Source organism: Lipotes vexillifer, unplaced genomic scaffold (genome assembly GCF_000442215.2).
Source record: "Lipotes vexillifer unplaced genomic scaffold, Lipotes_vexillifer_v1.1 scaffold90, whole genome shotgun sequence".
In the NCBI taxonomy this organism is placed as follows: Eukaryota; Metazoa; Chordata; class Mammalia; order Artiodactyla; family Lipotidae; genus Lipotes; species Lipotes vexillifer.
This window is the reverse complement of record NW_006782310.1, coordinates 6,055,387-6,061,363: the sequence shown is the minus strand read 5'-3', so window position 1 is coordinate 6,061,363 and position 5,977 is coordinate 6,055,387. Positions and strand designations below refer to the sequence as shown.

The 5,977-nt window shown below is 49.3% G+C and overlaps 1 protein-coding gene across 15 annotated transcripts in view; it reads left to right on the top strand.

Annotated features, from left to right (window-relative positions):
- Positions 1 to 5,977, top strand: part of CELF4 (CUGBP Elav-like family member 4) — a 307,282-nt gene that overhangs the window by 254,584 nt on the left and 46,721 nt on the right. The gene's annotated exons all lie outside the window — the stretch shown is intronic.

Genomic DNA, 5,977 nt, shown 5'->3' with positions numbered 1-5,977 from the left:
GAGTGACAGCTGGGTGTCCCACTTCTGCTGCTGGGGGTGGAGGACTCCCCAGGCCCAACCTGGGATTTCCAGCCGGGGTGTGGGTACAGATCATAACATTCTACCCCTTCCTAACTGTGCAGCTGTGGGTGAGCCTCTTAATCCCTTTATGTGCCTCCGTTTCTTCATCTGTAGAGTAACCGTAACCACAAAAATGTCATTTCTGATGGCTGGTGCATTGTAGGAACTTCAAAAATAGACAATGTCCTTTCCCGGAGCGCCCAGGAGAGCATCCCTGCCCCCAGCTCTGCACGGAGCATTCTCTTACCCATGCCAATATGTGTAGCTTCATCACAACCCTCTGTGGGGTCACTGGCATTGAATTCATGGTGTGCCCCTCATTTACCCCCAAAGTATAGTCCTTTCAGCTTATTAGCCACTCCACCCCAAACTGCATTCAAGCTCCTTGAAAAGTTGCAAGTCTGGGCTTCGGCATCATACATGCCTTAGACACCAGTGACCACTGGATGATGTCCTTGAGGAAAACAGGAGAAGGAGACTGGACCTTCGCAGCCCTCCTCAATCACCGCTTCTACGACAGAGATTGGAATGGTCCGAGCCAACATCCAGGGCAGACACCTGCTTCCACCTGCTCCTGGGGGAAGTGGAGGCACAGTGTGAGGAAACGCCTCCCCCAACGATGTCAAACCTGAGCCCCAGAGATGGCAAGATAACTGCCCTTCACCCACGTGGCTCAGAAAGATGGACACTGACAGGGCTGGTACGGTGCCTTTGCGGGGTGCCTTCCTGCCTGAGACTCGCCAGTTATATCTGCTTGGAGAACAAACTGTAAACTGTCTAAGAGAAAGCAGAGTTTAACTTCTGCATCTCTCCTATCTTCTCCAGCAAAGAGATTGGACTCAGGATGAGAAATGTGGATAAACACTGTAAAAAGAGAATTAACATCCCAACAAGGCAAGGAGATCAAACCTAGCCCTGTAAATTAGATTGAATCTCCAGGCCAGAGCAAACTGTGAGCCGTGGCCCTGGGAAAAGAGATGAAACAGGCAGACGGGATCTTGGAGCTGCTGGGGGTCGTCTTTGAGGCATCGTAGAGCCTGGAAATAAACAACATTCAAGTTTTCAAAAGGTGAAGAGGCTGGATTCCAAAAACTGGCAGCTTATCAATCTTGAAGACAATCTTTGGCAACGTTCTAGAATGAATTTGTCAAACTGGGAGAAAGTGATGGTGAGTTAGGAACCACTATGGTTCACCCAGAACGGGCTGGGTTGGGGGCTGGGCGTCTGTCTTAAGTGGGCACTGCTGGGCCTAACCTGGCACCGTGTCACTTAATGGGGGCAAATGACAAAGTTGCCCAGGGTCACTCAGAGCTGGGTGAACGGGGAGGGAGGTCCCTGGAGACAACTGTGGCCTCTGTCTTTGTGTCCTTCTGTTGAACGTTTTCATCTAGGACGTGGGGAGGGGCGGAGGGGAAGTCATACAAGATGAATTTTAAATTACTCATGACTCACAGCTGGTTTGGAGGATGAGATGCTAGATCATACACTCAAAACCCAAAGACATCTCCCCAGTGAAGGTCTCATTCCAGATGCAGTGTTGTGTGAGCCGCTGTGCCTCCCCACTGCCTTTGCCACAATAATAGTACCGAGGTTCCAACGGCTTCCTTTCTGAGTTCCGAGAAGCTACACCCCTGTTGGGATGAAGAGTACTGGAAGATTCTGGAAACTGTGTAAAATTGTGTATTTGCGAGTTCTTTGTCAGTTGGCTGGCTGGTTGATTAGTTTCTATGATCCCTCCCTCCCTGACGCCTACATATTTCACATGGTAATGAGGCAAGAATCCTTTGGGGTCCTGTGAGAATCTGATGGAAGCTATGAACTCTTTCTCCAGGAGAAATACTCATAGATATGAAATGGTGCTGACCAATTCACAGGGTCCACAGGCCCCCTTTAGCCTGTCAGAGAGCCTCCTAGGAAACCATGGATTTCCAATAACCGGCCCCCACCTCGTCTGGCAGGTTCAGCCCCTCAGCCTGACTCAGTCTATTCCTTCCTTCCTGGGAGAGGAGGGGCAATGATCATACAATCCCTTGGTGACTGTTGTGAGTTAAATAGTGTCCCTCCAAAATTCACGTCCACCTGGAACCTCAGAATGTGACCTTATTTGGAAATAGGGTCTTTGCAGATGTAATCAAGTGCAGATGAGGTCACACTGGATTAGGGTGGGCCCTAGATCCAGTAGGACTGGTGCCCCTAGAAGAAGGAGGAAATTCAAGCACAGAGACACAGAACATACAGAGAGAACACCATGTGATGATGGAGGCAGAGACGGGAGTGATGCCACTGCAAGCTAAGGAAAGCCGAGGATTGCCGGCAAGCACCAGAAGCTAGGAAGAGGCAAGGAAGGATTCTCCCCTAGAGCCTGTAGAGAAATCACAGCCCTGCCGACTTCTAGAATCCAGAGCTGTGAAAGAATAGATTTCTGTTGCTTTAGGACACCCAGTTTGTGTACTCTGTTTTGGCCACCCTAGTGTAACTGAAAGTGGGGGCCAGCTGCTCGCCGCTCCAAAGCCATTAAAGAGGCAAAGCTGGTGGAAAGGAAAGTTTGCTTTATTTTGGATGCTGGCAAACAGCGGGGGTTGGGGGCTGGCGGTGAGGGCCGATTCCTGTCCAAAGGCCAACTCCCCACCCCTGACTATCAGTGGGCAAGGGCTTTTATAGACAGAAGGAGGGGGCTACATGCAGAAACAGCACAGTCAGCTCTGACAGTCACCTTGAAACTGGTCATGCGGTGGCCTGACCAGCGTCATCTTGATTGTTTTAAGTACAGTTAATCTTCAGCTCCAGGGCCGATTTGTTCCCATTTCCTTGAGGCCAATTCTCAGAATTGTGGCAGCTTATGTCATGGCCACAATCTGGCCATCATGTAGTTAACTTCTTTCACCTGGTGTAAGTTTCAATATCTACAAGGCAGCTCACAGGATATGGCTCAGGATATTATCTACAGCCCATGAAGAGTAACTAAAGGTCCTTGACTATGTTTAATGACTATTATTATTTGGTCTCCTTTGACTGTTTTCCTTTGTTTCTGCATTTTCTCACTTCTCTGATTAAACTTATCCTTTGGCTAAATTTTTTCCAGAGACAAAAGGCAGGCGAAGGACAGTGTTCGGGGCAGGGTTGTGGGGTTGGGGGGGTCGGTCCTGCTCTGTTTCACTAGGAAACTAGTACAATGCCCGAAGGAAGCTGGGGCTGCCCTCACCCACCACACTGCATGGGTTTCTGTTGGTCCAGACTGTCCGCCTGAGCCACTGCCACCAGGTAGGCCCCGGGTTCAAGGCCACTTGAAGAGACGTTAGCAATCCCAGCACATCCATCTTAATAAGTTTTATTATAGCCTGCCAGTTTAGACTAATGACTCATTTATTGTATAACATACCAGCAGTATATTTGTAAAATTTTTTAAAATTAATTGTCTCAAACAAAGGTGAAATTTATAAAAGTATTCAGAAACGGTACACATTATAAAATTGCCTTGCAGCAGGAGATGAAATTATTACTAATATGGGATCAAATTATTACTGTATTGACTTAGCTACTTTATGACTTTGTAATGGATTTCTTCATTATTTTCTCGGGATTGTGGCATCCATGATTGCATTAAAGTCTGTTAATCTATGCAAATGTCATTAGGCACCACTAATAACCAAGCAACTTTCCTGCATTTCAGGGACTGTGCTAAGTACTTGGCCTGCGTGGGTCACTTTTGGGTGGCAGGGAGCAGGCAAGGCAGGCAGCAGGCAGCTCTCCGGGAAGCCCTCTCCAAGCACAGCCCCACCCAAGGCAGAATGGGTGGGTGCTTCCAAAGGGCGGTTTGAGGGTCTTAGGAAGGTCTCCTTGCCCAGGCCATCACACATCTTCCCCCTGCAGTCAGAGGGCCTGACTTGTCACCATAAACCTCCATTCCTTTGGATTAAGGCTTTCGAGGGCCTTGTTAAAATGCTTCTGTCCTAGAAAGAAAACCTCATCCTCTCAACGTCCACCATTATTGCTCTGGAAAGGGGAGCACAGGGCCTTACTGTGTTGGGATAAGAGACTGGACAGTTTTTTATGAAGTCAAAAAAGGGGGCTGGATCTAATCATGGGTGCTACCTGAATAGAGCTGGCCAAAAAAGGATGTTCTTGGGGACACCTGTGGACCTAGAGACCTGGGAGGGATGCCCCCAGTGTGATGGCATAGGGGTGGACAGGGCAGATGAGTAGAGGTAAACACCCTGTGAGCAGTCTTTTATTCAAAGAGATTCTATTTTTAAAAAATTTTTCTTAGAGTATAGTTGCTTTACAACGTTGTGTTCGTTTCTGCTGTACAGCAAGACACATATGTGTATATATACATATATCCACTCTGTTTTAGATTCTTTACCCATATAGTCATTACAGAGTATTGAGTAAAGTTCCCTGTGCTATACACTAGATCCTTATTAGTTGCCTATTTTATATATAGTAGTGTGTATATGTTAATCCCAATCTCCCAATTGACCCTTCCCCCCCCAACCATAAGTTTGTTTTCTACATCTGTGACTCTATTTCTGTTTTGTAAATAAGTTCATTTGTATCATTTTTTTTTAGATCAAAGGGATTCTAAATCCCGGTGGCCCCAGGTCTGCCCACATTTGCAGGCCTAGTTATCCCATCACCCAGGAGAGGTGGTGAGACCAGAATGACTCCCCCAACCCCAATCACAGAGCTGATCCCGACGGGTGGGAACCAAATCCAGGCCCCAGCCACTAAACCCAATGTGGGTTCCCATTTTACCTTTGCTGAAGGTAGACCCTGGTCACGCTGGGTGTGGGATAGAAAGAGATGCGTCTGTGGGCCCAGGCTCCCTTCCTAACCTTCAGTGCCCTCAGACTAAATCTCCTCACGAATACGTGGGTTACTGTTATTCACTCCAAGGCCGTTTATCAAGCGAGCGTGTGCCACGTGAGGCCCTAAGCTAGGCACTCCCAGCAGTGAAAGACAGCAAGCTCCTTTCCTGACATCGACAGAATTAAACACCATCCACTCGCGCTTTTATCTGAAAGCTGCTGTGGGACTCAATCCTTCCAGCTCTTCTGGCTGCATCAAAGGATGAGCTTGAGTTTGAGAAGGGCAGACACCCGACCCAGTTGGCAGCTTTGGGGACTCAGGGCTAGAAGCGAGTTTCCTAACTGCAGGTCTGGGGTGCTCCCCGCGTCCACCGCGCTCCCCTTCCTGGGCAACAGCACTGCAGTCTTGCAGGTGAGATGGCGTCAGGCCTAGGATTCACTCACTGCGCGTTCTGCTCCTTGAGCTCCAGCTGCCCTCCTTGGATCAGCACGCCCAGACTTTTCAAGGTTAAGAGCCATGTTTAACATCAAAAATTCATCAGCACGCCCACCCCCCCCACACACACACAGATATTTTACTTTGAGTATCCGTTGTTTGAGAGAATGCAAAATGGCAATAAGCTACCTTGAAGTCAGCAGTGCTTTTAAATGAATTGCCACTTCTTAAATCACAACAGCATCTATATGCACTTGAAAAATAGGCACATCTACCCAGGACTGAGGTATTTCTGATGCAGTTGACAGACAAAGCTTGAGTGCCTGGGACCCCAAGGGCAAGTGGCACCACCGCCCTGGGCCATCTGGCTGCTGTGTGCTGGGAGGAGGGGAAGGAGGGCAGGGCCACGGGGCTGGCAGGCATCCACGCCAGGAGCCGGTAAGCGGACACCTAGGCTGAGGGTCCTCCCGCTTCGCCTCCTCCTCATCTCTCATCAGCCTCTTCAACCTCCTCTTTCTCACTCTAAGCCCAGGGTTGGGGGGTGGGGGGCCCCTAGCTGGGGCTGCTGTAGCAAATGGGACACTTCCCACTGCCCATACACACCCGTCCCGGTCCCCACTTCGTGTCCTGTTACATTACAGAGCCCCTCCCCTCCCCTCCCGCCCCGCCCACC